The 19212-nt window shown below is 38.6% G+C and overlaps 1 protein-coding gene and 1 long non-coding RNA gene across 9 annotated transcripts in view; one reads left to right on the forward strand and one right to left on the reverse strand.

The window, feature by feature from the left end:
- The window catches only part of LOC132372087 (uncharacterized), a 102303-nt gene extending 101077 nt beyond the window's left edge, over nt 1-1226 (reverse strand). For all 6 annotated transcript variants that reach the window (XR_009505088.1, XR_009505086.1, XR_009505090.1 and 3 more), the window contains exons 1-2: nt 1085-1226; nt 93-870 (exon numbers count right to left, since the gene is read on the reverse strand). This is a non-coding gene — a long non-coding RNA (uncharacterized LOC132372087). The remainder of the gene's footprint in view (nt 1-92; nt 871-1084) is intronic.
- Nucleotides 1227-1297: 71 nt separating this feature from the next.
- The window catches only part of KMT2E (lysine methyltransferase 2E (inactive)), a 97106-nt gene continuing 79191 nt past the window's right edge, over nt 1298-19212 (forward strand). For all 3 annotated transcript variants that reach the window (XM_059934128.1, XM_059934130.1, XM_059934129.1), the window contains exon 1: nt 1298-1683. The gene's annotated coding sequence lies outside the window, so the exon portion shown is untranslated. The remainder of the gene's footprint in view (nt 1684-19212) is intronic.

Raw genomic sequence — 19212 nt, forward strand, 5'->3', positions numbered from 1 at the left:
CTGACGCAGTTACTAAAATCATGGGAGAATTTGTGTCTCCTCATCCACGCCAGCACCCCGAAGTTTCGCAGAGGCCGAGCCGGGGCCCTCACCTCGCGCAGGGACAGGAGAAAATAGTCAAGGAAAAGCCTTGAGATTCCCTTCGCCACCGCTTGGGTTCCATATCGGCCGCAGCAGCAAAGATCACAATCGTCACTGCTCTGTCTCTGCAACAGCCTCCCCCGACGGCTCTGGCCCCACCCCCTGCTGCAGCATGAGGTCACCGCTAGCCAATCACGACACGCCCGACAGAACACCTCAGGCACTGATTGGCTGCACGGACCGCCTCTGCCTCTCCCCACTCCGCTTACCAAGCGCTTCGGAAGGCTGTGGAGCTAGAAGACGGAAACCGCCATTTCGGGGAAAGACCCCGGAAAACAGGAGCCGCAATCACCGTGTCATTTTACTGGGGAAACCCTTTATTCTTTGGCCTGCCCCTTTGTTCTTCGAGATAACCGTCTCTCTGACCCTCCCTCGTTTAATCACCGCCGCATAAAGGAATTCCCGCTCCCCTCCCCGCACATTGTCCCGCCGGCGGGGAAATCCTTCCCCGGGGCCAAAGTAGGAGGCACAGACGGCAACTGCACCGACGGCAACGGCAGCTTTTTACCCCGATACACGGTGGCAGGGAGGCGGCGCTGACGGTGGCTGTATTTTTCCTGCTGCTTCTCCCCCCGACCTCTTCCGTTTCTCGCTCCTCCATCGAGACGGCGCTGGACTCGCCAGCTCCGCTTTTATCCGGTGCTCGGAGCCTGCGCACTGGAACCGCCTCAGCCCCTAGTGGGCGTCGAGTGACACCCCAACCGAGTTCCTCCCGCGCTAGAGGCCAGACTGAGGAGGGGGAGGGAGAAGGGCAGACCAGGGCTGAGGTGGTTTTGGGAGTGGGAGAAAGTGCATTGGGGGGGGGGTGTCTTTCCAGGGCCTCCAATTATTATCCTTCCACCCAGTAGTGGCGCGCCCAAGCTCACCGATATCCAGACATGAGGGCTACTCAGGGAAAGGGGATAAAGAACCAATCCCATCAAATACCGAAACTTTCCCAAACCTTCGGTGAATTGTTGAATGCATCTGTTGTGAAATAGACGGAGATTCTGTCCACCGCTCTGCCTCCAGTTGGCTGTCTTCTAGCCGCGGTGGAGAGGTAACGGCGGGCGGCAGCCCACAAGCAAAATGGCGGCGGACAGCTTCGTCCCCTCCCCCTCTGCCCCTGCGGAGCGGGGCGGGCGGGCCCCGTGCACTTGCCGCCGCCGCCGCGGCCGCCGCCGCCGCCGCCGCTGCCGCGGCCGCCGCCGCCGTCAGCCGCCATTTTCCCAGAGCGAGAGGCAGTGACACTGAGCGGGCGTAGGGGGCCGAGTCGGAGACGGTGCCTGAGTTCGGGAGCGGCAACAGAGGGGGCATAGACACTCTTGAGCAGTCTCGCCGTCGCCTCTGCGTTCCTGTTGACTGTCTCGGTGCCCCCTCCCTTACTCCTCGGTTGCTGGTGAAGAGGCTGCGCGCTGCTGTTTGGGGAGGGGGTGTGTGGAGCCGGGTCCTGAGTCCGCAGTGGCTGCTGTCGGGGGGTCGTCCGACCGCGGAGGTGTGGACAGACTCCTTGGGGGTCGAGCATATAACGGGGTTCGGGTGTCTGGTGTGTGAACATCACAGGTCAGTGCCTGTCGTCTCCTTGGGAGTTCATGGGGTTTGCGGGGTGGAGGGACGTGTGTTTCCAGGGGCAGGGGGCTTTCTCATCTTTATTCTTCTGGCGGGGGTGGGGGTGGGGTCGACGTTGGCTCAGGTGTCTTGGCGGGGGCAAGACGTTGGTTGTTTGAATCGAATTTATCCTTTCTCCTCTCTGTCCCTAGAAAGGGAGCATTATGGCGGGTTTTAGGGTTGGGGAAGGGGAAACTGGCAGTTAAACCCCCTTGAGAGTGGGAGTTAGGGAGGGGGCGCGCTCCTCGCTGGCAGCGGGTTAGGGCCGCTTGGGTGAGGAGGGAGGCTTGTGACTGTAAGTAGGGTTTGTGTCGAAGTGGTCCCAGGAGCTGCCAGCTCTCCCTGTTCTCTACCGCATCTCGTTCAGGTGCTGGGAACCCGTCTAGGCCCCATTTTCTTCTGCTGCTTCCATTTCTCGCCTGGCAGTCTCTGGTTTAATTTTCTCATAAATACGAAGGGGGTGGAAAGAACGCCCTGGGTATCTTCCTTTGTGGGGGAACGAGACAGCTCCTCATCCTCCCCGGGAGAAGGTAAAACCGCCCCTGAGGTGGTCACCCCAGTACCCAGTCTTCTCAGTCTCCTCCCCCCCTCCTCTTGCATTATCGCCGTCTTTTACTGTAGCGGAGGCTTAGAAGCCACAATATGGCACATTTCAGGAAAGCTGATTTTGACCAAGGGATTGGCACAAACACTGTGGCAGCAGACACAGAAGAGAAACAAACGGTTCACTGTGCTAAACGGGGGAGGGGGAGAGAGAAAACAATCCGGAGGGCTCTCTTCCACCGGCCTTAGCTCCGTAGAGATCCGTTCTTGCTAGACTCTGTCTTAAGAACGGTGCAGTTTCAAGGCAAAGGGAAATGGCTAGAGTTAGCTATAGAGTAAACCCCGTTTTGCCTGTTTCCCCCCTTTTTAGAGATGTGAATAACGTAAGGTGTTTGGAGTTCTGGAGACCTTGGAGAGAATTAAATGAGGTGCATTCAACTCTGGGCTGGAGACATCAATACCTAATTGGAAAACAGTCCATTTTTTCCTTTAATCTCCGAGATGGGCAGTAAAAAGTGAAATTTCCCTCTTTTGTCCTTTACAGATTCTAAAAATGGCGGCCCCAGGCTGATGTTGTGGTAATCTAATCAGCTCGGGTCCTCCACACCCCTTGCAGTGCGTTTGTCTGCAGCATATTACAGGCTTATTATGTTTACATGAAAAGGCTGGGCTTTTTTTCTTCCCCAAACCGTTTACGGAGATGTGTTGATTTTACTTCAAATTACAATGCTGTGTCTTAGTTGATTAATTTTATGGGTTTTTCCTGAGAGGCAAATAAAATGACACCGCTTTTGAAAAAATAAAAACACTCAGGTGTTTTTAATAGACATTTCAGTAGTGAGGCCAGGTGCTCTTACATATTAAAAAAATTATTTGGGGGCAAATAATAGTTTTTGTTTGGTTTAATCCAAAGCGTCTTTTATTCAGTAAGCCAAAGTAAATTAAAATGTTTAGTAAGGGTGTAAGTACAACCTATTTTGTATGATTAGACATTTTAGTCTAGAGTGGAACGTTTCCCATCCAACTTTTGACCAATTTTGTGAATTTTGGTTTTTGTAATCTTTCAAATTTTTAGGGAGCTGTACAAACAAGCCTAAACCTGTTACTTCACTGGGTGTGGAGATGCTTGTTCTTCTCACTATTATATTTTGCATCCATTTTCCCCATATATTTAAGCATTCCTTAGGAATTTTGTAAGTTGACTGTGTATTTGATAAAGTGGAGCTCCATGCTTTGCTGCCTTACAGTTGTCTTACAGCATTCTGTTATAATTATGTAAGTAAAAAAGTAAGGCTCTAGCTCTTGATATTTTTCCTTCCCAAACATGCCCATTTATTTACCCATTATGGGATGTGGAATTTAGTCTGTTTTAATAGACTTTAAATAAAAGCCATATCATAATAGGGTTTTGAATCCATTTTATACTATTTTAAAAATCTTACAGATTGGGGCAGAAAATTAAATGACGTCATTTAACTTTATTTATTTAAGTGTGAATGATTAGAATTCATCTCTACAGTGGGAAGTTGATCTTTTTTGGCCTGAAGTAAGCAGTGAGCTACGAGTGGGCTATTAATGGCATTTAATGACCATTCTGATTGTGGAGCAACAGGAAGATGAGTGCCTTTCAATCCAGTAGTACTTAAAAAGGTTGGAGAGGATACACCCTTTCAGGATTCTCTTATTTCATTGTAAATTCTGCTCTATAATACTTACAGTGGAATAAGAGATTTATGAAGTTCATATATGAATTAGACTGATGAAAAATTTCTAATTTACAAAATAATAGAAGTTACTGGCTTAGGGAGTTTTATCATGGAAGACTGAGCATACAACTTTACTTAGAATCTTTGAAATATTTTATAAGATGAAGTGTTGGTGGGTGGTGGAAGAGTTTGTGTAGGGATTTGGGGTCAGTACTCATTTGTAATATGCTCTGACTGATCATATAATTCAGATCCTTAACTGCTGTGTAAAGATTGTGCATTTATTTTATAGACTAAGTGGTTAAGATCTGTGGTTCAGAAGGTTGGTACTTTAAACTTACTATCTAATGTAGGTAATTAGTATACTCTTGGGAAAACTTGGTTTATATAAGCAGAGGAGGGAACACTGTTTATACCCATGTTTTTGTTGATCTTGACCTTGATCACGTCTAGACTTATAAGGCATTTGGATTTATTTGGCTTCAAACAAACAATATCAAGTAAGAAATTATAAGAAAAGCTGCCTTCACTCGTACAAGCTTTCTTCATACTGGCCTGCTTCATTGCTTTGGGGTTTGTTTGTTTCTTTTTGTTTGTATTGATATGTTTTTGGTTCCTATAAAGTGAGTCTGGCTTTTTATTTATTTTTTGTATATTGCACTTTATAAAAAACATGGTTGTAAATGTTTGCTTTTTATTCATGTATACCCCAATTGACTGACTGTGTTTTGGATTGTCAAGGCAAATTTATTAAAAGGTGAGGCATAATTTTTGTTCCCAGAGAGTTTTGAAACATTTGGTGCCTTGGGGCAAAACTAGTCAAATGGTCTTTGTTCTTAGAATAGCTGAATTTGAGGGATTAGTTGTTTATCTGTTTAAGTGGATTTGTAGAAAATCATAATGTAATTGGAGAGCAAATTTTAGAGACCACATTTTGATCATGCTTCCCTTTTGTTGTCAGTATAAGTTGCAGGATCCCTTCGATCTCAATTTAAGTTTAGAACCTTTACAGGACTTCTCATTGCTCTTCAACTCTTTAGGTCTCTGATAACTCTTCTACAATTTTGCCTCGTCTGTTTTCCTCACTGCTTCCAGCCGGAGAATTTTTACCATATATACCGCAGTAAGCTCTAGGATTTCTTGAATCTAAAAATGAGGAAGTGAGGCAAAAAGCGAATTAATAAGTTAGGAGAAACTCTTCCTCTCAATATATACTGTAGTGGTCTTAGTGAAATTAGAACTTATTAAATTGGTTTCTTATTTCTAAGAATAATAATACCCATTTTTATGCATCAAACTCTTAAAGAAGGTTACGGTTTTATTTTTTAAAGTGTATTTTGTAAATCCTAACAGCTCTTCTTTTCTGGAAGTTACTACTGGGACTTAAAATGTGTACTACCATTGTGTGTTTAAAGTATTGTACAAAATCAACAGGACTTTGAAGAGCTATCAAAAAACTGCTTAAGGAATATTAGTATGGAATCTTCTTAAGAGACATTATGTTTATTTTTTAAAAAATATTTTGATAATATATAATAGCTTCTATCTCCAAAGGATTCATTCTTAGCAGATAGTAGGTGCCCAATTTTGTGTTCAATTTAAAGCTTTTGTTAAGTGAACACATTTACATCTCAGATATTCAGGGTGATCAGGGACTGTTCCTTGTCATGTGTGAGAATAAATGTTAAATACATGTATTCTGTGAGACTTACTTTTTAATGTTGAATATAGAATTATTTTTACTTTGTGATAAAATTATTTTTTGTGTTGACTGGCAAAATAACAAGACAGATACTATTTGAGATATTGCTGTGTAAATGTTATTCAGTTTGTAGGCTGGGTTTAAAATTGGAGTGGCTTACTATCTCTTTTTTACTGCCTCTTTTGTAATAATGTTGGGAGTAGCCTCATTTTTTTCCTTAATATTGAACGAAAAAATATTTTTGTATTACCTAAAAATTTATTTAATATGGAAGAGCAATATTTGTGGTTGAAAATTGTTTTTAGTGCACTAAAATTTTGAAGTAGACAGTATTTAATGGTAACAGTCTTGCCATTGCAATTTAAGGATGAGTATTTTGTAAAGAGGTAGTTGACCAAAAGAAATTGTTTTCTGTTATTGTGAGCACTTATGATGCGTGCCACAGTAAAAATCAAATGGTAGTGACTCAGGCTAGGTTAATTAGATCATACTTGTATCTTTAAGAATATGAGAGGTTTTTATTAACCATTGGTAACCAGGACGCTTTTTACTTAAATCAGAATCAAGAAGATAGTTTTATATTTCACTTGATATGTATTTTTGCTTGATATCAATTCAGTTCTTGTGGATAGCTCATAAATCAAATTTTATTTTAAATTGTGTAGGAAAGCCATGTTTGTATTGTTAGGTAAATTTTACACCTTTATTGAAAATCTCATTTGGTTATTTACCAAAACTATTTAAGCTTTTAGGGACGTTGGACATTTTCCATGCAACAGGTCAGTCACAGATTTCTTCTTTGGTGTGTTGCATTAAGATGCCATCAAAACAGACATAATGCCTTTTAATGAGTAAATAATTTATAATTTAATGAGTAAATAATTACCTGTCCATCATTTTTAATTAAAATACATATTTTTGCATTTTAAAACTATCTCAAATGTGAAATCTGGGTTTAAGGAAGGACCTATATACAGATCAACATGAGATACAAAATGATAAGTACAGCTTTCTTTATACAACTGGAGAAGAGATAATTTTCTACTAACTCTTAGATGATTGCGCAGTTTAGAGTTAATCCAAATGTATAAACATTCTTGGTCCTGAGGTTTATTATTGAGAAAGATAATATTGAGTAATCACACCTGTGTTACAACCAACACGGGTGCAGCATTTAAGGTCTGAGCCTGTAGCAGAAGCTAAGTAATGTAACAGTGGGATTGAGTTAGTTTTGGTTTGTGGTATTTATAAGATAATTTCAAGTTCACATAATTATGTTATCTAACATTTTATCTGAGACCAGAAAATTAAAATTTTTTTTTAATCTTTGTTGAGTTTTATTTTCAAAAAGTACTTAAAACATAATTTTTATTTAAAGACTTTAACAAAATTTACTGTGATAAATTAAACTAAATAAGTTTAAACTTTAGAGCTATATGTTTTCCATTTTTCTCACTGTTTGGTGTAAGAATTAGGTAAAGCCTAGTGTCAATGGTTTTTGGCAAAAAGTGAGGAATGTGGTGGAAATTAACCATTATCACTTAAGATATTGTCCGGAAAACACAGGTTTGTTTTTTCAAAAGTTCACGTATCAGGAGACTATCTGTGAGAAAGATATGCCCTTCTAATACTTTTTCTTATGTCACAGACTAATAATGAGGTCATAGTTTCTATTTTTGATTTTACAGAGAGACCTCTTGCATTCCTCTTATCTTATTTTGTATGTCATTTAAAGAAAGACAAGTTTCAGGAATTTGAAAACCCATTTCATCTTTAATCATGTGGCAAAAGATGGGAAGTTTTTTTTTTTAACATTTTTAAAAAATTAATTCATTTATTTGTTTTTGGTGCGTTGGGTCTTCTTTGTTATGTGCGGGCTTTCTCTACTCTTCGTTGTTGTGTGTGCACTTCTCATTGCGGTGGCTTCTCTTGTTGCGGAGCACGGGCTCTAGGCGTACGTGGGCTCAGTAGTTGTGGCTCATGGGTTCTAGAGCACAGGCTCAGTAGTTGGGGCGAATGGGCTTAGTTGCTATGCAGCATGTGGTATTTTTCTGGACCAGGGATCAAACCTGTGTCCCCTGCGTTGGCAGGCGGATTTTTTTTTTTTTTTTTTTTTTTATAGCTACTTTATTTATTTATTTATTTATTTATTTTTATTTTTGGCTGTGTTGGGTCTTCGGTTCATGCGAGGGCTTTCTCTAGTTGAGGCAAGTGGGGGCCACTCTTCACCGCGGTGCGGGGACCGCTCTTCATCGCGGTGCGCGGGCCTTTCACTATCGCGGCCCCTCCCGTCGCGGGGCACAGGCTCCAGACGCGCAGGCTCAGTAGTTGTGGCTCACGGGCCCAGCTGCTCCGTGGCATGTGGGATCTTCCCAGACCAGGGCTCGAACCCGTGTCCCCTGCATTAGCAGGCAGATTCTCAACCACTGCGCCACCAGGGAAGCCCTGGCAGGCGGATTTTTAACCACTACCCCACCAGGGCAGTCCCAAGATGGGAAGATACTTTAGTAGCCATAAATTGATGGGCGGGCTGCAGGGTCTGCGGTTGGTCTGATACATAGTAATTATTGAGAAAGTAAGATTGTTCCTTTTGGAATTATTTGCTTTTCTCTTTAAATGAAGCTGCATAATTGGTTGAGTTTGACACAGCCTTACTGCATTTTAGCATTAAACCCCTACCTAAACACTATTTTTGAGGCACAGACAAAAGATTAATTTGAGTAGCTACTGTTTCCCTTGCACCATTTGTTTCTATTTCTCAAAAGCCTACTGTTTTAGGATTTGTTTGGATGCAAGGAACAGAAATCAGCTCCAACTAGCTGAAGTAAAAGATTTGTTATAAGGCTGTAGGGAAATCTCACAGAACTTATTTGAAAAAGTGCAGTTGGGCCTCACAGGAATTGGCAAGGTGTCAGAGAACCAGTATTCTCCATCTTGATCCCTCTAATTAGCTGTGACCGGTTAAGGAGATGGTAGTGGGGTGAGTATTTAAGGTATGAGTGTGTGTGTGTGTGGCGGGGGGTAGTTTCCTTGGACGGAGAACAAAAGAAAAACACCTCTAATTCATCTGAAAATAATTGCCTTTTTTCCTCAGATACTCAGATATATACCTTGGAGGGCCTCTAAAACTAAATAATTAATATCAAATGATGATTCTATTTTTTAACTTAAAAATGCAAATATGGTATGTGTGTATATATATATATATATATATATATATATATATATATGAATGTTGACCAACGTTCCCAAAAAAACAGGGTTTTTTTTTGGGTGTTAATTTTTTATTTTGTAATAATTTCAAACTTCCAGACAAGTTACATGAATAGTATAAACTTGCCTTATATCCTTCACCCAGATCCCCTGATTTTTAACATTTTGTCACTATGTACTGTTCTCTCTGTATGTATAAAAAAAAAATTCTGAACCATTTGAGAGTATATTGCATACATCATGCCCTCTTAGAGCCCTTAATACTTAAGTATGCATTTCCTAAGAACAAGCATCTTTTCTTAGGTAACCAGAGTGGTTAAATTCAGGAAATTTAGCATGGGTGTAATACTTTTATCTAGATTATTGTCCCTATTCCATTTTCATCAGTTGTCCCAATTATGCCCTTTATTAGTATTTTTTTCTGGTACAGTAGCTAATCCAGGATCGTAGATTACATTTAGTTCTTTAGGTCTCTTTAGTTTCCTGTAGTCTGGAAGAGAGTTCCTCAGTCTTTTTGTCATAACATTGGTTATATATTTTGTCATAACTGAACATTATTCAGTTCCTCTCAATTTGGGTTTGTCTAAGTTTTCTTCATAATTAAATTCAGATTTTACATTTTGGGCTGGAACACTAGATAAGTAATATGTGTTTTTCTATCATCTGGAGACACTTGATGTTTGTTTGCCCACTACCAGTACGTTCGTTTTGATTGCTTGGTTAAGGTATTGAGGAGTTCCTCCATTGTATAGTTACTGTTTCTCATTTTGCCATTATTAAGTAATTTGTGGGGAGATATTTTGAAATTGTGTAAATATCCTGTTCCTCATGGACTTTCCTCTCTTAGATTTAGTGTCTATTGATGATTCTTACCTGAATAAGTTTTTACTACGGTGACTGCACATTTACCAAGGTTTTTAGCAGTGGTTTGTTTCTGGGTAATTGGTATTGTGGGAGTTTCTTTTTCCATTTTGGTTTTTCTGTAACGCATATAGGTTGCTTTTGTAATGACAACAAATAAATGAATTTTAAGGAAGAAAAGTGTAGATAATTTAGATAGTATTCCTGCACGGTTTTCCACACAAATGGGATTTTAAATAGTTTCTTGAATCTAGCCTAATTTGAAATTCAGAACACAGAAATTAAGTACTTTGATTGTTAAAAAAATGTTTAAATGATGTAGTTCCAATTCCTCATTCAGTTTTTAGAATTATTGTTAAATGAGCCTTTAACAGTTGTTTAGGTTTATGATTTGTTACTAATGCTAGCAGTTTGATTTCTAACACAAGGCTAAAAATACATAATTTAATTATGGCGCTATTTTCCTTCTTCCATTAAAAAAATTCTTCCTTTAAGTAATTTTTTTAAAGTTAAAATATTGTTTTCTGAAATCATTGAGACAGGTTCTTTTTTTCCATATACACAAGTCAATGCTTTTTAAAAAGGGGTTGGTAAGATGGTAATACAGCAGAGCATCAAACATCTATAACCCTTAGGTCAAAGCAGTGTATGATTTTTGGAACCTTGTAATGAAAAATACATACTCCTTGTAAAGAAGTTCAGAAGAACAAGAAAGGGACAAGAAACAAAACACATATTTAGACTTTAATTACATTGTGATGACACTTTTATCAATTTGGCACATTTCCTTTCATTTATAGCAAAATATTGGTAGTGAATTTGGATGATAATTTGAATGTTACACTGATTCAGGTCCTGGGTAACATATTGAATGAAAACTATTAATTTAATTTCTTTGGAAATTTTCAGAGGGACTGGTAGAAGAAAAATGTTGTGAATACTTATAGAGTGGAGACTTTATTCTATAAAACTTAAATTCCCTTCTGAGAAAATTAAGATGATCATATTTCAGAATAGTGAGGATTAACAAGATGATACAGTGGATTTGTAGCATTCTATAGGTGCTTTGTTGACTTAAAACTCATTTGAATCAACTGTATCCAACTGTATCTTAAGAGAAGGAAAGTTCAATTTGTAGCATTACCAAATCTTAGCCAGTTGTTTTAAAAAAGTATAGAGGGAAAGGTGCAAAAACAAGTCCCATGATGAATCAGAGGATTTTCTTTTAGGCCCAAACCCCCAATCTGGACATGTAAAGTAGCACCCTATTGACTAAAGAAACTAGAGTTACAATTGACTTGTGAGATCTTTTGTTTAAATATTCTTTTTTTTTTTTAAATTTATTTATTTTATTATTTTATTTATTTGTCGTTTCTGACTGCATTGGGTCTTCGTTGCTGCGCACAGGCTTTTCCCTGGTTGCGGCTAGTGGAGGCTACTCTTCATTGCGGGACGTGGGCTTCTCATTGCGGTGGCTTCTCTTGTTGTGGACTACAGGCTCTAGGCGCGCGGGCTTCAGTAGTTGTGGCTCGTGGGCTCTAGAGCGCAGGCTCACTAGTTGTGGCGCACAGGCTTAGTTGCTCCGCGGCATGTGGGATCTTCCCGGACCAGAGCTCGAACCCGTGTCCCCTGCATTGGCAGGCAGATTCTTAACCACTGCACCACCAGGGAAGCCCTAAATATTCTTATTGTGGCCCAGGGACCACATGTATCATTTACATGGAGTGCTTATTAAAATGAACATTCTTGGGCCCCATTCCAGACCTACATAATCACATCTAGAGGGGCCTTGAATTTGCAGTTGAGTACTAGTCTCAGCTGATTTTTACACTATTTTAGCTCTTGTCTTTTATATTACAGGTAGACTCAGCCCCAGGGAGGTTAAATAATTTTTCCCAGATCATATTAGATTATGGTTGATCAAGGATTAAAATTTAGATCCTGATGCTTGGTGCTTTATACTTTTCCAAGAAACCATGCTGACTCTTCTCTTGAGAAGCCAGGCTTCTGGATTCTCTAAATGAGGAAATACTGGTCTTTGTGCAATGTCATGTGACAGACTCTATATTTAGTGCTTTTCTGTATCCCAATTCAAGATGATCTGTTGGTTTCTAGAAGAGTCTTGGATTGGAATTATAGCAGTACCAGTTGGGATCAAGTTGTGGTGAGTCTTGAATGCCAGGATAAAGGAGTGGCTTTTATGGGAGAGCCACTGAAAAATTACCCTTGGGGAGTGATATACTAGGACATGCTTATTTACTCCCTAAAATTGTTAAGATTATGAAGGTAATATATGCTTATTAAAAGAACTCAGTACTTCTTTAGAGGCAGTATTGCAGAGGGGTAAAGAGTAGAAACTCTAGAACCACGCTGCTTTAATTTGACTGCATTCAAACTAGGTTGTACTCCTGTGTGACCTTGGGCAAGTTTCTTACCTTTTTGTGCCTTAGGTTCTTGATCTGCAAAATGGACATAATAATAGAGCCTATCTTATAGAGTCTTTTTTTTTTAAATTTATTTATTTTCATTTTTGGCTGTGTTGTGTGTTCGTTGCTGTGTGCGGGCTTTCTCTAGTTGCTGCGAGCGGGGGCTACTCTTCGTTGCGGTGCGTAGGCTTCTCATGGCAGTGGCTTCTCTTGCTGCAGAGCACGGGCTGTAGGTGCGCGGGCTTCAGTAGCTGTGTCACGCGTGCTCATCAGTTGTGGCTTGTGGGCTCTAGAGCGCAGGCTCACTAGTTGTGGCGCACGGGCATAGTTGCTCCGCGGCATGTGGGATCTTCCCGGACCAGAGCTTGAACCTGTGTCCCCTGCACTGGCAGGTGGATTCTTAACCACTGTGCCACCAGGGAAGCCCTAGAGTCTTTTTTTTTTTAATTGAAATATAGTTGATACAGACTTGTTTTGGAATTCTATGAGTTAATATGTATAAAATCTTGGTAAACTCTGTAAGTTGTTGCTGCTATAGTTGTTTCAGGAAAAAAGTGAGTCTCTGACTCCCATCCTTAGCTTCTCTCTTATGCTGAGGTGATGACTGTTTCTAATTTCTGTATTTTTCTTGTGGTGTTTTATGTAGATGCTGTAGAAGTTTCTGTAACCTTCGTTTAACCAACCTTCAGGATTAATATTCCTTCTGTAAAAAATACTGATGCCCATTACATGTTGAATGATGTAAATAAACTACTTTTTGCTGCTGCCACTAGTTGAGTTGAATGTTCACAATAGTCATATGTTTGTTCCCAAACTGGCTAATCCCATTGTACTTGTATTCTGTTTATATTAGTTAGGTATTACGTAAGACAGAGTTAAGTGAATGTGAAGAGAGAATTGTTTAAATGAAAACAAAGTTAAATGCTTTGGAAAACTTGATAAAGGCAAATTAATTACTGAAGAAAATTGTCAGGTTAGGTATTGGTAAGACATCTAAAAGATTATGGGGAAAAATAATAAAAATCTAGAAGGAAGTCTGCATTCACACTGCTGCACAAGTGTCTAGGTGATTTCTTACCTTGGAATAATCGAAAACCAAAAACCATAGGTAATACATTATAGATATGGTTTCTACAAGAACGAGAACCCAGAATTCGAATTAGGGGAGCCATATTCAAAAAATATTTTGGCTTGACACCGAAATATTGATGAATGATATTATAAATTAAAAATACAGTCTTTATAATAATTTATATATAATTTTTTCATGATTCTCCATGTTAAATGACTGACTTTGATGAACTCAAACTTCTAGTCCCTATTTTTTGTATATAAATCCAGATTTCTCTGTTTAATCCAAAACAGGATGGATCTTAACTGTATTCTGTAACTTTCTTTTTTCATTTAGTATCTTGGAGATCTAAAAATGTTCTTTCAGAATTAGACTCAGGTTTGTCCAGTGGGGTTTATATGACCCTACCTAGATGAAATGACAGATTTCATTTGTCTCTAGAATTTAACAGATACATTGACATGTTAAGATCCAATAGCCTTTGTTATCTTGTGAGATTTAAGTTGTACTCTTCTTTAGGACCTTTCTAACTCTGATAGTATTATAAATTAGATTCATTTAGTGGCAGATAGTTGAATGCCCTCTATGTGGAAGCATCATGGTAGCTACTAATTTTGGCTTGCTTATCTTGCACATATTTCCTAAAGGAAGTAGCTGATGATTGTGTTGGCTAATATACCTGGGATCAGTTTGTTTCATTTTCAAATTTCAGCCTGTAATTGGTGTGTTGTAACCTAGTTGCTCTATGTTAGTAGTAACTTTTTAGTTATACATTAATGTAGTAACTGCTTGATTTTTTAATTCCGTGTTAAAACTGGCGGATTTTATGGATGTGGTGTGGTTGTGCCAAAACACGAAAGTTCTTTTGTTGTGTATTTACTTTGAGAGTATCTGAGAAGCTGTGATATTTATCATTGAAATTTAATCTAGAGTCATGGTGGAGATTTCCGAAGACATTCTGCTGGTATAGCCTAAACTATCACTTAGAAGAAGTTTCAGGTTTATGCTTCTTATAGACTGAAGTAAGTGGTTCATTATGGATTTGGGCAAAAGTATTTCTAGTTCGGTCCCTGACTTCACACAGCAACTTCTTTCTTCGTGTTCAAATGACTTTTATAAGAGTGGCCGGTCAGCTCAGTACATGTGGATTATTTTTCATTTAATCTCTTCACATAAAGGTCTTTACAATGAAGTTTGAAAGTGAAAGTGGGTGCAGCCTGTCTTATAGCAAATATACTGGTCACTATAGAACTCGTTGTATCTACCAACTTCATTCTTGACACTTTATTTTTTTCTTTATTGTAAAATTTCTCAGTGATTATATGCCTCTAAAAGCTTTTCTAATAGAGACTTAGATCTGTTAATGCCGTAATTCATTTTTGAGTAAGATGCATAGACTTTTTCTCTAAGTTTCAACTCTCTAGTAGTAATACACCAGTCCTCTATTTCTAGATTTTGGTTTTTGTTTTTATATTAACATATGAAGAGGGGGAAGCTGATCTTTGAATACTGTAAGCCCTGGGGTCAAAGGACTGGGAAAAATTCCATAAAAGTAAACGGTTTAAACATGGAAAGTATTTTTCCTTTTTTTATTCATTTTGGTCTCTTGCTGACTTTGTAGGTTGTTAGATACTTAGAAATTAAAGTACTCTTATTTTAGACTTAAGATTTGATAGTAAATTTTAAAATTTATTTATTTATCTATTATTTATTTATTTTTTGGCTGTGTTGGGTCTTTGTTGCTGTGTATGGACTTTCTCCAGTTGCGCGGAGTGGGGGCTACTCTTCGTTGTGGTGCGCGGGCTTCTCATTGCAGTGGCTTCTCTTGTTGTGGAGCACGGACTCTAGGCGTACGCGCTTCAGTAGTTGTGGCTCGCAGGCTCCAGAACGCAGGCTCAGTAGTTGTGGCGCACGGGCTTAGTTGCTCCGCGGCACATGGGATCTTCCCAGACCAGGGCTTGAACCCATGTCCCCTGCATTGGCGGGTGGATTCTTAACCACTGCGCCACCAGGGAAGCCCAAAAGTAAATATTTTAAACACATGTGTTCTTTAACCATTTGTTCTTTCATGTGTTCTTTCACCATTTGTATGTCCTTGGTAGCCAACAATATTTTGACTGGAATTGATTAAATTATCTTTGGATTGGAAAATATAAACTTCATGGCTTTAATTCTAAGAGGCACAACACTAACATCCATAAATGAGTATCTACAGTGTATTTACATATCTTATTTTCTCTGCACAGCAACTCTGCAGGTAGATCTTTTACCCATTTTTCATGAGAGGCCTAGAGAGACTGAGGGTCACATAGCTAAAGAGTGACTGATCGAGAATTTTAATTAAAGTCATTTGAAAATCATCATAGCTTTCCACTGATCCTTAAAAAGGACTCGTTCTTGGCAAGGTAATGAGAATACACAAATTATTACTCCAAGGCAGTTACTTAAGAAAACTATTCTGAGATACCCTTGATTATATTAGATTGTCATAGCTCATTTCAGGTGTCTTAAGGGCAACTTAATTTTCTCCCATCCTGAGGGTTGTCTTTTTGCCTTGTTTATGGTTTCCTTTGCTGTGCAAAAGCTTTTAAGTTTCATTAGGTCCCGATTGTTTATTTTTGTTTTTGTTTTCATTACTCTAGAAAGAAGGGCAGCTTAATTTTGTTCACTGCTCATTCCCCAGCACTTAGAACAGTATCCAGGGAATAGTATATGCTCAATAAGTATGTTAAATGAATGAATTTGAATTTATTATATTTTGAAAGAATAGTTGCCATAATTTGGGGGGAGAAATGCTTAACACTCAAGATTTCTTCCATTGTTTGGAGACAAAGTACTCAGAACTTGATGGTGATAAGCTGGAAGAGTTGTTGATTGTTGGAAATTTTTCAGATGATGAAGATCGTGGTGGGGGCCACAGAAATTGAGGAAGAGTGAATCTGAAACACTGGGGAGGCACAGAAGACTGGGTGACCAAATGTAATAAACTAGAGAAAAGAACGATTAAAAAGAGAACTGGGAGAAAAGGGTACTAATAAAAAATGGAATGGAAGAAGGTGTGTGAAAAAGATTCAGTTGGAAAGTTTGATTTTTGTAGTGATGGCAGGTATTTGAATAGATATATATCTTGTAGATGGCTAGGAATAGGAAATCAGGAATTAATGGTTATATCCAAGATTGGTGGAGACTAATAACGGGGAGGATTGAGCCTTAAAGGACAACCAGATTTTAGAGTAATAAGGGAGAAAGACGCAATTAAAAAAAGGTTCCAAAAGGAAATCAGTCGCTAACGTTCTTTAATGGCAGATTTTTTGTTTTGTTTTTAAGGTATGTTCACGTTCATCTAAAAGGAGAGGAGAGGATTAAATGTGTTAAAGGAAGTGTGGTTTAAGCAAGAATAACTTAGGTGGTATCTTAGCCACTATATTCCAAGCTTTGAGAGCTAGTATGTAAATATTTCAGTTCTTGCTATAGAGTGAAGTACATGATCTGTTTGTGGAAGCTGTATATCTAACACTTGTTTCCAAAAAGTGTGTCAAAATATAAACCAGTGGTTTAAAAAAATGTAAGTAATAATATTCTTTGGGAAGTTAAGAAGGGAAGAGATTAGTGTATAAGAGGCCTTAATAGCTGTTAACAGTTTTTTGAGCTAACCTGGTCAAATTTTTGTTTGCAGATAAGGAAACAGTGCTCAAGAGGTTGATCTGCTGGAGATCTGAAAGCTAGTTTTGTGGCAGAGATGTCAAAGTTGGGAAGTTGAGGCTTCAAGGAAGCGCTGGTACTTAAACAATCCTTGAAGGTTTAGTAAGATTTTCATTTATAGAGTGGGATGGATATAAATAGAGGAAAATGACTTTTGAAAACTTGAAGGAGAATGAACAAGGATATGCCAACAATCACAAAAAGACTGACATAAGCAGTGGATTTATATATTGGGATATTAGTATAGAACCAGGGTAACCTGATAATGCCAAGATTAGGAACCTGTTATTACTGTGAGCTATTATGCTTTTTGGAAGAGGGCAAAATTAGGAAACTAGTGGGCTTTGAAGTATATTCAGTGTTTCAGCAAGTGTTCTAAAATAGAGCACTGGAGCAAATGTCTTTCTTCTTTTTCGTTTTTTTTAAGACATCCAGGCCACATCCCAGACCTACTTAATCAGAATCTCTAGGGTGAGGCCTGTGAATCTGTTATTTTCAACCCCTAACCCCAGGTATATGAAAAGTGGCATTTTGTAGATCTGTGTTTGAGAACCACTGGTTTAAAGGTCAAGTCAGAATAGGGTGAGAGACTACTTAGAAACTTAATCTGGTAGACTAGGTCTGAGATAAGAAAATGTAGACAGTAGGATCAGAAAGATTTGTTTAAATCCTATTAATTAATTAGATTTGATGCACATTTCTTGTTTTTATATAGGGAAACAAGAGGATTCAAGGTTCAGACTAAAAGAAATGATTAAAATAGTGATAGAAGGAATACTTAGTTCATCCTGAAGAGTGAGGACATTGTTTTGCTTGAGATTAGAATCAAGAATGAGAGAATAAAATTATTACCGAGTTTGTTTCAGTCGAAAAGTATGCCCTCTCCTGGTGACATACTTATTTGAAGGCTAAAAAGGCAAGAATGAACCAGCTTGATTGTATAGGTTGAGTGACTAAAAGATAAATGCAGGATTTTTATTGTTGATTTTGTTTGATTTTTAATTACGATGTTTTAACACTACTTTTTGGAAGACTGTTTTTCTGTTTGTTTTTGTTTTTTGCCTTTGGACAAGAGAATTCACCAGTGTGATAAGTTTTTTATGTCACATGTTGAGTCAGTAAGTATTTTCTTTTAGCCAATGATTTTCAAACTATTCTCCAGGAATTCTTAGGTTTTTAATGGAACTTAACTGGAAGGTGGGAGGATGTGCAGGCAGGGACATTCTCTTGCCGCCTTCTTTAACCGCAGACATAGCAAATAATGAAGTAAAAAAGCAAATAATGGGCCTACTGTGCCCATTAGCAAATACCATTAATCACTGGGGCCACCTCCCATTTGTATCTGGCTGTAGCCTCCTTAACACAACATTTAAAGTTGACACTAGCAATCACTGGGAAAAGCATAGGAGATTAAAACGTTTTTTTAATCCTAGAATAAAAATAGATGATTAGATTTCTGTGTAAGATTTTATTTGTAGGAAAGTTTCTGTCAATAGTCAAAGTTTGAAGGCCACAATTTTAATGTCACTTTTAAAAGTTTTAATTTTGAGGCAATTGTAAGAAATAATAGAGAGAAATTCTGTATCCTTTCCCTGGTTTCCCTCAGTGGTAACATCTTGCAAAACTGTAGCACAATATGACCACAATATTGACATTGATTCAGTTCACCCATTATGTTCAGATTTCCCCAGTTTTACTTGTACTTGTGTGTGTGTTGTGTGTATATAGTTCTTTTCATTTTTATCATATGTAGGTTCGTATCTCCACCACCACAGTTAAGATACAGAACAGTTCCATCACCACAAGGATCCCTGGTGTTGCGCTCTTACTACCACACTTCTCTTTTTCTATAATTTGTCATTCAAGAATGTTAGATAAATGAAATTATACAGTATGTGTGACATTTTTGAGATTGGCTTTGTTTCACTCAGTACAGTTTCCTTGAGATTCATCCAAGGTGTTGCATGTATCTGTAGTTCATTCCTTTATAATGCTAAGTAGTGTTCCACTTAATGTTATTTTCTTATTTAGTAGCTACCCCATAGAACGTGCAGCTTCAGACTTTTCCTTTTAAATCTACAGAACATATTGTCTCTCATTTTCTTTTGTTAACTTCCCTGACTCTGTTGTCTTTTATTATCTCAATCCCCAACTCTGTTAGGACTATTGGGAGTACAGTTTAAAAATTGCTCACGTAGACAACAATTTTTTTTTTTTTTTTTTAACTAAAGGAAGGTTTAGAACCCACTTAAGTATGTG

This window comes from Balaenoptera ricei, chromosome 9 (genome assembly GCF_028023285.1).
Source record: "Balaenoptera ricei isolate mBalRic1 chromosome 9, mBalRic1.hap2, whole genome shotgun sequence".
Taxonomy (NCBI): Eukaryota; Metazoa; Chordata; class Mammalia; order Artiodactyla; family Balaenopteridae; genus Balaenoptera; species Balaenoptera ricei.